The sequence below is a fragment of the Perca fluviatilis genome, chromosome 5 (assembly GCF_010015445.1).
Source record: "Perca fluviatilis chromosome 5, GENO_Pfluv_1.0, whole genome shotgun sequence".
Lineage (NCBI taxonomy): Eukaryota > Metazoa > Chordata > Actinopteri > Perciformes > Percidae > Perca > Perca fluviatilis.
Window position 1 is genome coordinate 35,452,760 of NC_053116.1, and position 15,870 is coordinate 35,468,629.

Consider the following 15,870-nt stretch of genomic DNA (forward strand, 5'->3'; position numbering starts at 1 on the left):
GCATCCAACTAGATTTCATTTGACCTGGAACTTTCCTCTGACGTGTCCGATGAACTGTCTCTGTGTTTTATATTATTTCTTTCTGTAATAAAACATTACCAATGAAAAGCACCTCAATCAACAACATAATGATCTGACAAATAGATTAGGTATTAAAAACATAAATGTTCTAATTGTCTAAATGCCAATCATACCTGTGTCTTTCTTCTTTTAGAGGCCACACCAAAAACAGAGCTAATGCGAGTCCGACTAAACAGGTTACAAGCCCCCCACAACGGCACCGATCCCAGCTCCTGAACTTTGTTCTCCACATTCAGTATCTGTTGAATCAGTTCCTGGTTTTATCAGCTGAAGATCCAATGATTGACATCTGGAATGATAGAGGGACATTTTGACAGGACCATGTGTAGGGGAACCATGCTGCTGTTGGAAGAGTTCAGGTGTGTCCATGTCTGATCTGAAGCTTCACTTACTGTGTGTGTGGCTGACACGATGTCAATAATGTCCCATCAGAAAATGTTCCATCTCTGCAGTCAGAGCACTCAGTGTCCCTTAATGCTGTTCCTGTACAAATGATCCAGTTCAGTTTACATATTGTGAAGAGAACAACGTGTTCTATGACATCTTTACATTTCATCAGATCTGCCTGATCTCCTTTCAGTGGATTTAAAAAACTATTTCATTGTTGACATTTTTAAGCAGTTAAAAATACATTATTATTATTATTACAATACAACATTTCTCTGTTTCAAGTCCCAAAATATAATCTTTCACAAGCTTTTCATATTTCAGGAAAAAATGACTCATTCCAGTCTCTTCTCAGACTCTTCTTAAGTTCATTAAGGTTATTTCTCCTGAACTTTGGTGTTCTCATTTCAAATTAAAGTTATACCTATAATCTCAAAGTCAAACACAATAAACTAACCTTGTCAGCTGATATATTGTCCTGATTGACAGCTGCTGTGTTTCTGTGCTTCCACACAGTCGTCCTCTATAAAGAACAGACAGTAGAATCCCTCCAGTGGTTCACAAACTGTATCTGAGGTAGTCGTACATGGCGTCTTCAGCTTTAAACCAGAACCTGTCAGCACAGAGGTTACATATATATATTTTGTCTCTTCTACTAGAGAGCTACATGCTAAAAATAGTCCCATTTATATAAACAGATGAATAAAAGTCTAAGCTGATACCAACAGCTAATATCTTAACAGCAAAAATACTTTTGATCATGTCAACTGCTATTTACTTATGTGAAAAGAGGTTTTTTTACACAAAATAGTCTTCACTGGTCTCACAGTATTTCATAACACATGAGGTCTTTGTTTCTGGGTGCAGTCTGTAATTCTGCAGTGCAGTAAACTCTTCTAAATGACTCTCTGCATCTTCACAATGACATTGTTAAACCAGTCTTTAGTTTTCTCAGTTCTTACACAGCATTAACAGTGGGACCAGCAGTGATAAGCCTACTAAATCTAGGCTTAGTCATACATTTGAACTAATAATTAGAAAATATAAACAGAAGTCTACCTGAATCACAGCGTGCACAGACAAAACATTCTTTAAGCCCTGTAGGACGACTCATATATGTTCCCTCATCGCAATCCAGACAGGAAGTACTTTGGAACTCTGTGCAATGTTTTCTAACTCGACTTCCTGTTGAAAAGAAAACCAATTTAATTTCATGCAATGTTTCTATTAAATAAAAATGTATTATCTTGAGGTTAATGTAGCTAGCCAAAGTGACATGTACAATGTCTACTAGTGTCATTCTTATTACCTAGTATTTTTAAAGAAATTATTAAAAAATATCTATAAATTCCTGCTTGTTCTTTTACTGTCACGATACATTTCACTTGTGACCATGGGAGTAAGAGTACTCCACTGGTCTGCTCCTAGTGGATAATTCTGCTAAGTATAGGAAGAAATAGTCCTTTAATATTCAATCAGATCTTACCAGCAGAACACGTAGGACAGCACTGATCCTCGTTCAGATACTCTGTTGGATGACATGTGAGGGTATGTCCTCTGAAGACACTCAACAGTATCTGTGAGTTAAGAAAGTTTGTCTCAGTGAAGCCTGGTTGAAATTCGAATGCATGGAACAAAGCTGTTGAAATGAAATCTGATAGAAATCTCACTGCACTTTTGTTAGCCATGGTCAGATGAAGAAAAAATAGAAATGGAAAGGAACTTTCCCCCTACTTTTCACTTCTCTTAATATTGAATACAGCTCCATCTTTTCTTTACCCCATACATTGATTGAAGCTCAAAATAAAGTAAAACAATTACATAAAGAAATGTTGGAGAGGCAGCAACATGATGAATGAATTATAATAAAAGCTTGCTGTAATAAGATTATTTTACCAGCAATGGTGCAACTGTCAAATGTTTTCTTAACATCATTGTATGACGGCAGGATCACAGTTTCTATGGACTGAAGACATCTCTCATTTGGGAGGAAGCGAGACGTAAAATCCAAAACAGGAACACCATCTGGAAACAAAAAGAAGACAACCATGTAGAGATTACACTACACACAGCAGAGACCTGCTCTAATCAAGGCTGGAGATGTTGGTGGACTTTGCTGCCATATCTCGAAACGCTTTATTGGATTTTTACAACCTCACTGCTGTGCAAAGTTCAAACAAACTCAGATAAACTGAATCAGGCCCATGAGCAGGAAATCAAGTGAGGTCAGCCATAAGTGTGTGTCTGTGTGTGTGTGTGTGTGTGTGTGTGTGTGTGTGTGTGTGGGGTACACAGAGGAGCCAAGGTGTGATGAGAGAAGAAGTTTTCAGAGAAGCTTGAAATGAATAACCACTGTTGTATTCTGTAGGTCTTTTACATTTCACTGGGGATCTGTCTATTGACTGGTCACTGCAAATTAAACCAGGGGTTTAAACTGTTTGGTTTGTGACCTCTAACAAAAGAAGTGGCTTGTTGTTGTTGGTTAGTCCAATGCCTCAGATTTCTATGAGTTGTTTTCAGTTCCACTGAGGAGACATTTCCTCTAAACCTCTCACAAGGTTTTTTTTATTGGTGCAATATATAATATATTTACTGTATCAAATCCAAAAATGACCACAATATGTCATCAGATATTAAGGAAACATGCTAAGTTTAAATACTATGTTTCTGCACAACAATGCTGAAGCCAGTATTTTCTGCTGATAGAGCAAAGCGAGCAAAGAAACAGTTTAGTTCCTCTGCCAGCAGGCACACGGTTGCTGCCCTTGTAGTTCCTGATGTGATGTATTTCCTGCCACAGCCACCGTGGGTTGTTGTCTGTGAGCTGGTCCTTATTCAGGTCAGCTAAACACAGCTACAGATTACATACAATGACAATGTAAAGCTTGCGTACAGGTCAGGTGGAGTATTTACACATATGATCTGTGTATTTAAATCAAAGAGGTGATGTGTAATGTGTAATTTGACTGGTAATATTTTCAGTTCATTAGCTAATTGTAGCCTCTACAGTTTCAAATGTGGCATATTGTAGTATTTCTTTATTATTGGCAAATCTTTCATTTTGGGGCATTAATCTAAAGTACTTTAAACTTCTATTTTAAGAGCATTTCTCAGGTTTTATTGTGAAATCTCCCTCTGGGCTTGAAGCCAGCTCTTGCTTTACTTCCACTATTTATACAGCTTAGTTAACAGATCCATAGGGCCCACATTGTTCCTTGTTCCTGAATCTTCATATGGTGCATGCATACATCCCCTTTTTGATAATGGGAAAATGGAGAAGTTAACATGTAACCAAATAATTTGAAAAAGCCAAGAGGAGAAGTGAAAATGAAAGCATTTTTTTTTTTTAGGTCATCTCAATACTTATGAACAAAAGATTCTGATAATCTGAGGTTATTGTCGAGGTGTCTACCAGACAGTTTATGTTATGTTAGCAAGCAAACTTTAGCACAACTGCCCACAAAGTACTGCTTGCTGGCAAAGTGCTAATTTCAAAACGTCACTGACACAAACAGATAACCCCGTCATTGTAACCAAAATATGTCTGAGTTTATTTGCAGAGCTGATGTCAGTGAACTAGCATGTTGCTACTCTCCACAGTAGGCTGCTTGAAACACCGACTATCAACACACAGGACCAGCTGAACAATCACAGTCCTTGCGGTCCGTCGCCTCGGCCGTAAAGTTACACATTTTTGGAGGTGCACGTCGAGCTCACGGTGGAGGGCTCGAACACGGACGCAGTGGGGTCTGCGAGGGTGCGCCCGTCGATGCCACGCAGAAGCATGAATCAGCCTTAAGAGTGTGAGCTCTCATGGTGTGCTCCTTTTATTTAAGGACCTGAGCTATAAAAGGCAGCTCGAAGTCTGAGGGAACCGAGCAGCATGACTGGAAAGCGTAGGTGGAAACCAATCATGTTGTTAACACCTAACAAGAGTGAGAGAGAGAGAGAGAGAAGCAGGAAGTAAGAAAAACAAAAGGGACTCTGTACCTGTCTGGGCATGTTACAATGTACATTAGTGTTCTCTGATATTTACCTGGCTGGATCACTAACTAAGTCTTTATAGTGCCCTCACTTAAACCCTGGGAGCTTGTATTATTAGGCATTTTAACTTTTTATGCCTTCAGCCTCTTGTGAACGCAATATTTCGGGAACACCTGGAGGGATTGTCTTCACATTTTGCACAAATGCCCGCTAGGACTGAATAAACTGGGTGGTAGTAGCTCAGTCCTGAGGTAGTTGGGTTGGTAGCTGGAGAGGTGCCGGTTCACCTCCTTGGCACTACCAAGGTGCCCTTGAGCAAGGCAGCGAACCCTCAATTGCCCTGACTCTGACATATGTCCATTAGTGTGTATAGCATGTATAGTTCCTGAGCGTATGTGTGTAATCCAGGCCAGTGTTTAATGTGTGTGCAACTGTACAAACAGAGTGAGTGGCATAAATAAAGGCATTAGAAAAAGTTATGGAATAACTCAAGAATTCCGACGCTAATTATGACATCAGTTCAGGTCAATGTCTAATGATGTTGGATGAAATCAAAACATTTTAAAAATGTGCACTCCTGACCTCTAGTGACTAAAGTCAGTGTAACATGCTATCATGCAACACACCTACACCTGTACTCAGTTAATATCCACTAGGTGGAATATCACACTAAGGTCAAAAATTACCAGTAAGAGAGGGACCTGCAGCTAGTAGTACCCATATATATGTATACACACACACACACACACACACACACACACACACACACACACACACACACACACACACACACACACACACACACACACACACACACACACACACACACACACACACACACACACCAGCTGAAGGACTGCTGTTGGAGCTGACCCTGACTTTGAAAGTAGAAAGATTTTGGTAAATGGAGCTTCAAAGGAATTGACATACTAGGTTTTTAAATTGCTATACATAACACACCTAACCAATCAAATGTTTGAGCAAATTCTCCTATTCAGTGCACGGTTCATATTGTTATTAATCTGCCCGTTGTTCCAAAACAAACAGAGGCGTCCCTTAGTAACATGTGAATTAGGGCAGCAACCAATTACGTTGTTGTTTAATTGTGGCGTGACATGTCTTTCTTTTGTCGACAACTCAAAGATATTCAGTTTACTGTCACAGAGGAGAGAAGACACTAGAAACCATCAATTTAGAAGCTGGAATCAGAGAATTTAGTCTTTTTTCTTTAAATTCTTTAAAAAATAACCAAACCGATTAATTGTTTATAGTTGGAGACTAATTTATAAGTTGACAACTAATCGGGAATTGAAGATAACTTCAGCTAATTACCTGTCATATGGTGTTAATACAATGTACATACTAAACTGAATGCTCAAACACAAAATACAAAAACCCACAAGATTACGCATTTCAAAAAATGTCCAAACAAAACATTCCTGTCAATGAATATCCCTTTACAAATCAAAGAAACACATCGCTTTGTCTCTTTCAAACAACAGAACTAAAGGGATAACAGAATATCATTCTCTCTCCAAGGCCTCCAACATGATGATGCTGTTTCCCCTGATGACCTATGAAGAATCAGACCACAGTTAACACTCTGCATTTACTGTCAGAGACTTCCAGAGGAGTCATTGTAAAATTGAGATTTACTTACTAAGGGTTTATTTCAACCAGAGTAGTGATTGTTGGAACAATGGAAAGACAAACCAAGGAGGCCTTTGATAGTTTTATTTTGTATTTGAAGGTTGTTTTACGGTGATAATATCACTGTTTTTAAATGGAGAGATTGATAGGTTTGAGGATGTTGTTGTCAGACATTACACAATAATCTGAGCCTTTCAGTGGTAAAACAAGCTTTTTGTGGACGTAAATTGTAGGGGTGCAATTGCCTAATAACTTAGATTGTAGCTTGTTACGCTCTACCGGCTGCAGCGGTCTTGTTTAATACTGGACCAATATTAGTCTACAGATTGAAAAAGGTAGAAAAACCCTAAAGTTATCCTTTAATGTAACTGTACATGCAGGCTTTATTGATCTTCTGGTGATCATAGAGAGTTGGATCTGAACATTGTTGGGACACTGGACTCTAAAGATAAACTTGTTCATTTGAGCCTCTTTTCTCACCTTGAATAATTGCTGAAACATACTATGGTGCTAAAACAGTCTCATAAGAATTTGCAACTTGTCAAACACAATGCACAAATTAATGCAGTGATTTGCATCTGCAAATGCGTATCGTGTGTCTAGTTTGTAACTCATATCTCATAATTTGTAAATCACCTTAGTATTTTTCTATCTCAAGTGACGATCCCAGCGCTCTCCAGTAGATGGTGGTAATACAACACTTATGAATATTTTTTGTTGTTTGTTGTTTTTTTTTGTTTTCACCTCGTTATTCCCTAAATGATCACAGAGACTTTAACATAAGAAACTTGCTAATATTGGGTAACAGGGAAAAGAGAAGGAAGCAGCCATTTCACAGTCCTGAAAACTACAGACTACAGTCTGTGCATGCAATGCACTGTTAAAACCCAACACTATTTGTCATAGGGAATACAAAATATTTGATCTAAATATAAAGAACATAACTATGTTAAATCTTTGGACACAATCCATCGTGAGTCAGGAACTCCAGTTATCTTATTAGTTTAGTTTTGGAATGCAGGAAAAGAGTTGACTTCCTGTTGACCTCCACAGTGCTGTGTCACCCAAACATAGTGATCTCATTAGCAGATTCAACCACTCAGTCAGATAAGTTACTGCAGCCATAGTTGTCGGAGGGGAGAGTGCTGAGCATGCATGCTGTATCAAGGGTCAGACTTTTAATAAGTGACAAAATAATCATAATTGGAAATCAAGTTAAATTATAAAATAAAAATGGGTGGGTACAACGAACAGAGTTGAGTGACCTTTAACTAAAGATAAAAGTAAAAATAAAAGTTTAAAGTGGGACCCAACACAAAGGCAAAATGTTGTTGAAATGTGTTACTTTGGAATTTGTAGTTCAATTAACTTTCAACTTTTGTTTTTACAGTGTGTGTGTGTGTGTGTGTGTGTGTTTGTGTGCGTGCAGGGGCACGTCTATATCTTTCTTCTCAGCTGACTTCTGATTCTGCAGTTTCACACCAAAACCACAAAAAAATCTCCCTCTGGCATGCAGCCATTTCGTGCTTTACTTCCACTATTTATTGGCCTACTGCTTAGTTACCACATACCTCACAGTGGCCCTCATTTATCAACCTAACGTAGAAACCGGCGCAGATATGAGCGCAAAAACTCAATCTAACCACAGGCTTCACGTGTGATTCATGAAACGTTCATATCACACCAATCAGAGCGTAAGAATGGTCGTACATTGATAAATGCAGCGGCTGGAAACGATCGTCATTTAAATATCACCCGCCCCCAATAGGCCTATATTCTGGGGTTTTTGAGGCCCCGCGCCCTACAATTTTACGACATGGCGAGACGTAATCCGGCTGAGAAGCGGCACTTTTCAGAGGTGGAGATTGAAACCCTGATGTCTCAGGTTCATTTGCACTAACGTGTGTATTTGGCAGCCTGAAAACTGGTATTAAAGGCTGTAGAAAGAATGCGGGGATGGAAAGATCACTGATGCGGTCAACAGTGTTGCGCGTGGTAAATCGGACTCCAGCTGAAGTTTATTTAATTTATACATGCTTGACATATGTAGTGCTATGGTCCTAATAGTTATATACAGGCTTCTATTGCAATCTCTTAGGCCTACATGTAGGTGTACCTATATTTAAATAAACACACAGTAGCAGAGTTTATGCAGTGTCTTTTAATTTACCTTTTTTTTTTTTTTTTTTTCATGAGTCAGAACGAGGCAACAGCTGAGGGAGAGTGCATGTCCTCCGCCCCCGTGCTGGACCACCACCCTGACCCTATCTCCTGACAGCAGAGGGGCTGGGAAAACAAGCCGAAATAACTTGGTCAATGGCAGAAATAAATCGTTCACTTGAAAGAAAAACAAAAACCGGAAGAATAAATAAAATGTTGTGCATCGTCATGTATTGAATATCATTGCCAAACATAACACTATAGGCTACCTTTTAAAAAGCGAGGAATAATATCCTGTCTCCTTCGTTATAGCCCCCAGTTGGGGCTGTGCTGAACACTTCTCTCTGGGCATCGGGTCATCTGGCTCCATCACTACATTTATGGCCCAGTGTTTTCCTGCGCGATGTTGTGCAGAACCCCACAGGCTAAAACAATGTTGCAGACCGGGCATAGAGGTCTTCTTAAAGAGCCAGATCTGCCATTGTTGATAAGTGATCAACTGATGACTTCTTCTTCTCTTGTTAAAGTGATTATGCTGCACGGCAAGTCCACACTGACTCGAAAACTTGCGTACCGCAAGTTCAGACCAGACGTGAGATTTTTTCGCAGCCCTACGCTCATGTTCAAATTGATAAATGCCGAGCTTTGCGAGGGAATGCGGCCCATCCTACGCCTGTTTTAGGTTGTACGAATGTTTCATAAATGAGGGCCACTGTTGCTTGTGCCTGAACCAAAACCACCAAAGAATTTGAAGAAGCCAAGAGGAAGTGAAGTAGCCTGGACGTGGTCACACTCAGATTCTAGTCAGCCCAATGGAGCGTTTCAGACTCACATTCTGCGGAGTTGCCTCAGTTCTGGGGCCTCTCCTGTTTAACATCTACATGCTTCCACTGGCTCAAATTATGGAAAACAATAAAATAAGTTATCATAGTTATGCACATAACACTAATATGTAATATACCACTTATCGCCAGGGGACTATAGTCCAATACAGCACTTAGTCAGCTAAGTGCATTGAACAAATTAACGACTGGATGTGCCAGAATTTTAAATGACGAATTTTGGAGCAAAAGAGGAACGATTAAAAGTCAGCACTCAACTTCAAACAACAATGTTAAAACAGACAAAGCCAGAAATCTTGGTGTAGTCATGGACTCAGACCTGAATTTCAACAGCCACATTAAGACAATTGCAAAGTCAGCCTATTATCACCTTAAAAATATATCAAGGGTTAAAGGACTTATGTCTCAGCAGGATTTGGAAAAACTTGTCCATGCTTTTATCTTCAGTAGACTTGACTACTGTAACGGTGTCTTGACAGGTCTCCCTAAAAATCAATCAGACAGCTGCAGCTGATTCAGAACGCTGCGGTTCGAGTCCTCACTAAAACCAAGAAAGTGGATCACATCACTCCAGTACTGAAGTCTCTACACTGGCTTCCAGTGCCTCAAAGAATTGATTTCAAAATACTTTTGCTGATTTATAAATCACTTTAGGTTTAGGGCCAAAATACATTTTTGACCTGCTACTAAACTATGACCCACCCAGACCTCTCAGGTCGTGAGAACTAAACAGGGGAAGCAGCATTCAGTTTTTATGCTCCACATATCCATGTCTGCAGCAACTCTCAGTTCTTTTAAATCAAAGCTAAAGACCTACCTTTTTGATGTTGCCTTTCTTTAAATAACTGTTCATTTGTTATACTGAAGTTGCATTGATGACACTGTATGACACTCAATAACTGCTCTTTAATGTTTAATTTCTTATACTGCACTGTAACTTTTATTCGCGATTTTATCTCTCAGTTCTTTAAATTCTTATACTGCACTGTCAATTTTATTCTTGTCTTTTATGTTTTAATTTGTTTTTTAATTGTTTTCTAACTGCTCTTTAATGTTTTATGTAAAGCACTTTGAATTGCCCTGTTGCTGAAATGTGCTAAAATAAAGTTGCCTGCCTTGCCAATTAGCTAATGAACTGAAAATATAACCAGTGAGAACATTGTTCAAAGTAGACACATCACCTCTTTGATTTAAATACACAGATCATATGTGTAAATACCCCACCTGACCTGTACGGTAACATTTCATTATTTTCATGTAATCTGTAGCTGTGTTGACCTGAATAAGGACCAGTGACCGGCCGGTGACCTGAAGTGGCCGATTTTCACATATTCAGCCATGACCGGCGACCTGCCAGTCAGTCTGACATATATATGACGATTTTATGCCGGTCAAATTCACTCGGGCACCGCATGATTAACATCGTGCAACATCAGCACCACACGTGCACATGCAGGATTTCCGCTATATGCATGTAGCAGCGGCGCACTGTCAATCAGCTGTTTGTGAAATTTCATAAAGTCATAATTATACACGGCTCTGCAGAGCGGTCTGCTCTACTGATCTCAGGCGAACAGTCAGCCGCTGTCAGTCTCTCTCTCTCCCCTCTGAGGCTGAAAAACTGGAACATGAAAACCACACTCACGCGGGTCCCGTGAAATATGAACGCTATAGCCTAGTTTATTGGAATATACCCCTGAGTGTCAAAGTATGGGACAAATGTACCACTTTTAATTTGGGTGTGACGTTTAGACCAAAAAGCATGAATGTCAAGCGTTTCTTTTGCCACTTCTGTCTACAACAGTCGATAACCCCCTTTTTTATTATTTAATTATGTAAACACATAATGTCATCTGAAAACTGCTGCCCTGGTTAAAAAAAACAATGCAACTGATCTCAGCTGGTATTCTGTCTGTAATGGAGTGGAATGGAAATTTCTAAGTGACCCCAAACTTTTGACCGGTAGTGTGTGATATTCTATAATGTACTTTATTTCGATACTTCAATCCATATTTGACTGTATGCGTGAAAGATTTCTACTTGAATTGTCCAACATTGAGTAGTTTGTCACTGTAGGCTAATATTCTTTACATGTGTTGTAGCCTAAATAAAGATATAACAAAAAGAAAGGGCCCACTACATCGCTGCTGATTGGTTGAAAGGGTTTTTGCAGCTTGCCAAAGGCTGAGGAAAGAGAAGCATTCTTTAACTGTTTACGGAATGAAGACATGGAGGACATATCTGAAGACAACAGCAAAGAAATCTCTGATTGGTTGAAAGGGTTTTTGGCAGCTTGCCATAGGCTGAGAGAAGAGAATTATTGAGTGTCTCTAGCCAACAGCATGGATGTTACGGACGACATATTTGAAGAGAACAACGAAAAAACAATAAAAGAGAACATATTGAACCACTAATGAAACACAGGTGAGTCACGATATTTTCTATAAAGATCGTAACGCGTTACATCACTTCTGATACCAGTTGTTGTTATGGTTACTGCTAGATAATATGTTCTGGATTATCGGCCAGACTACCAAAAGTTAAAGTGAAAGTATAATAAGTCCTTTAGGAGCGGCTCTAGTCTCTTTACGTGAAATGTAAAAGATCCACCTGGAACTAAAACCAGCAGAATGAATCCGCTTCAACTGCAGAAATCTTGAATTAATAAACACGTCGAAATGTAGTCCGTATGGTAGGTTACACAAATAAGGCTGGTGATGTCCTCATGCAGGAGCGCTCACATCAAGCATGCACTGTTAAGAAATCTAAAAGACGTGATCGTTTGATTTCTGAGGAGGAAGGAGAGGCTGGGGTTGAATTGAAAGTTAAGCAAATGGTTTAATATAAAACAACACGATGAAAACGACATGACAAAACAAATGTTACACTCCAGCTGACAGCAGATTGAACTCATGTTTCTCCTTGCGGAGTTACAAAAGAATAGTCACGTGACATGACAAACAATACACTGTAAACAGCGGACTGAATCCATGCTTCTCCTTGTGGAGTCACATAAAAAGGCCCTGAGACATTCTCAGGATCACACATATATTTCCCTACACCTGGGTGGTTCCTCAAATTAAATCTTTCCCTATTGGTCAGATGTCTCTCAAAAGAAAAGGTGTAAATTCCCAATCCGTGTCTTGAGGCCACACCCGGTCACAGGATCTTACCGAGGCGTATCATGTTTCCAAACTATAAGAATACACATTATTTGTCTTAATCACGTCTGGCTCAACAGGGGATGGCTCGCAAAGTTGTTTAATCAATAAGTCTTCTAGAGCTTCTAACTTTATGCTAAATAACAGACATGACCTAATTAATTCTTTAGAAGATAAGTTTGGGTTGAGGCAGTCAAATGCTGATTAGGCGGTGCGACGCAATCGGTAGGCTATGGATTCAGTGTTTTTTCTAACTATAGGGTTCATTTAACTAAAAGTATATTTTTAATCAGACATAAGCATAGTTTTAACTTTTTATAACCTACCAGCACCACGCGTACCACAATGAAGGAAAAGTATTGTTTAATATAAGTCTATATGGCTGGATCCTAGGTCAGTGGGATTAATTGTTGTCAAATAGTTACAGGAATAGTCAGTGTCATGGGAGGGAATACATTTGAAACAGTCGTGTGAAGTCCAGTTGAAACAGTTTTGATAACCATTGTAGCTGTGCTGTAGCCCAAAGGTTCTCAAACTGTGGCACGCATAAAGATTAATACCAGACGCGTAACTATCGGTAAGCAGGGTAAACGGGGCTTACGGGCCCGGACCAATCAGGGGCCCGTAACACTGGAAGATATTGATTGACAGTCGGGCCCCCTATCGCATTTTCATTACTCGGGAGTGAGAACGGGTCAAATTAATTTCCTTGTTTGTGATATGAAGACGACGGTGTGTTGACTCGAACATCTCACATTTACCAACATAACGTATACGAAAGACCGTCCTGCCAACCTGTATACATTTTAACATCACTGTACGCTTGTCACCAGGCCCGGATTATCCATAGGATTAGCCCGCAGTGCCCAGGGGCACCAACCATTCATAACCAGTGGGGGCACCACATGACACAAGCTTTAACAATATTTTCCGTGAATTGTTATATTATTCTTTATTCACTTGGAATTGTTGAAAGACCATACATTACTCGTTTATGAACACTAATTACACAATAATAATAATATACTACTACTACTACTACTACTACTAATAATAATAAATTATAAATAAATCAATATTACATGACCACTATCACTACCCCTCCAATCTGTCAGAGTTGAGTTGGTCCACAGGTACTGCGCGAAATGTATCATTCGGGGATGGGGTGTAACAATAATCAAAAGTGGCCAGTTTACCCCCAAAATCTTTTTATCATAATGATGAATGTAAAATATTAACTGTTATAAAAATGATAAGTGGTTGGCTTTCTTGATTCAATGTAATTGGCAAGCAAAGAAAAACATTTTTCACACAACCCCCGCCCCCAACTCTGGGTGAGACTTGGTGCGCTCCAACCCTTCAACGTGTTTTCCAAGCACAGCACGGCCAGTACGCATAGACAGTATATGCGCGAGCACGGCGCTTGGTGAGTTTATTCAGTAAGCAGAGAAGTGTAAAAGACCGGTCCACAGTCTGCGACTCGCTTCTTTTCCTAGAACTCGTATTTCTTTCAGAGGACTTTGTGCAATAAATCCATATTCTTAGAGCTAATATTGATAGTCTTTTGTCCATATCTTATTCATTTTAGATCCTTTTATTGTCGTTAGCTGTGATGCTTAAGCAGTTGTAGCTTTTCCATGATGCTTTTGAAAGTTTTTGAACAACAGAGGAGTTGCTTTCAGGGCCCGTGAAAATAAAGTCGGAAAAAATACATATTTGACCCAACCCACAATGCTGCAATATGTAGTATTGATTTTGGCTTTTGAATTGAGACATTTGAATATAGTGCTCACTGCTCATATGCCTACATGTTTGTATCTGGATAAGTTAGTAAATTACATTTCAGAAATCCCCTTGATTATGTCTGATATGTTTGGCAGGGGGAAAGCAAGTGTTGGTTTCTCTTTGCATAATGAAAATGCTTTGTTTTTGTTAGTTTTTTGGCTTGTCTGCTGGGCTGATGTACTGATGTATATTGATTTTGACATTTTGAATTGAGTGCTGTGCTTTTAAATTCGACATTTTGAATTGAGACATTTGAATATAGTGCTCACTGCTCTCATATGCCTACATGTATGTAGTTGGACAAGTTAGTGAATTACATTTGAGAAATCCCCTTGATTATGTCTGATATTTTTGCTAGGACAGCACGAGTAAAAGGGGTGGTGGACGGGGGCCTTTGAGGTATAGTGCCCAGGGGCCCCACATTGTCTTAAGACGGGGCCTGGCTGTCACTGAAGCTGCTGCTGTTTTAATACTGTCGGCTCTCTGCAGCGGGCGGGGCTGCTGCTCCATTTCCCTTGCGACTGACGCGCGCATGCACACACACGCACACACACACACACACACACACACACACACACACACACACACGCGCACACAATCACACATGGTGGATGGAGGAAAACGCAGATGAGACGACACAATGACCTAAATTGAGGACAGCTATGCTCGATATTGTAAGTGCAATTATAAGTTAAAGTCCAATAGCCTAAGTACTTTATCAAACAGTATGAATGTGTGTGTGTGTGTGTGTGTGTGTGCCAGGATAGGAAATTAACTAACAACGTAAAGATCAACAAGCCACTGACAGTGACATACATGTTCATATTTGATTAATTCAATAAATTATAATTTTTTTGTCTTAAGTCCACCAGCCATTTTCCTATTATACCAACATTTGCAGCATCCTGAGCCTTTTTGTAAGGGTAGTGGTCCTGTGAAATCTCAGCCCAGAGTAATAAGTATAGTAAACTATACAAAACTTTTTTTCCCCAACTTTTACTGTCTTCTGCAACTTCATTGCAACAAATATACAAAAGACATCGCAACTTTTATCGCAATTTTTACAAAAGCTCCTGTGAAATCAGGCATTTTGGGGGGCGCAACAATCTAAAAAAGGCCGCGAAATCCTGGAAGGACTGCCCTTGTGTGTTTTTTCATGTGTTATGGTGCGCATTCACCAGTGTTTTTTGTTGTTGTGGTGCGTATAGGCTACTCCTGATTTTGTCAGTCATCTCATTTCTTATATGCTCTGTCTCTATGATCCTATCCTGTCCTACTCATGGTAGCCTACTGCGTGGACCATGGGCCCATCATCGCGTGCTGTAGTACGGGGGACCCGCTTTGATAATCCTGCATAGGGGCCGGGTGTTGGCTCGTTACGCCACTGATTGATACTGTAGATGGATTTTATGAATTAATTTAATTTAATTAATTAATTAATCCAAATTAGGAAATGACTCTGTTACAAGCAGCGGGGTACAAGGACATACACACATACTCACCCACACACATACAGAAAAAAAGAACTATACTAGAAATAATAAATCAGATAAAAGCATTAAAAATCTTTCTCCATGTATGTCTATGGTAAAAAAGTCTTTATGGGCCCCATGGCATCATGTAACGGATTGGGTAGTTGCAATTCCTGCCGACTTCCTGGGAGCTTGAGGCAAAGACACTACAAGCTGACTCACTCAGATACTTTGGCATATATCTTTACATACATATTGGGTAAGCCCCCAGCGTGGCTGCTACCGCAATTTCAGCCAATAAGTACATAAGCTGCTTTGTTGGGTTCACAGATTTTGACAGATACCTCT

The 15,870-nt window shown here is 39.6% G+C and overlaps 1 protein-coding gene and 1 pseudogene across 1 annotated transcript in view; one reads left to right on the forward strand and one right to left on the reverse strand.

The window, feature by feature from the left end:
• Positions 1-194: 194 nt before the first annotated feature.
• On the reverse strand, positions 195-2,591 carry LOC120559171 (annotated as a pseudogene).
• An 8,827-nt stretch (positions 2,592-11,418) lies between these two features.
• LOC120559161 (tumor necrosis factor receptor superfamily member 14-like) overlaps positions 11,419-15,870 on the forward strand; it is a 202,390-nt gene continuing 197,938 nt past the window's right edge. Inside the window, exon 1 of the mRNA XM_039800688.1 lies at positions 11,419-11,528. The gene's annotated coding sequence lies outside the window, so the exon portion shown is untranslated. The remainder of the gene's footprint in view (positions 11,529-15,870) is intronic.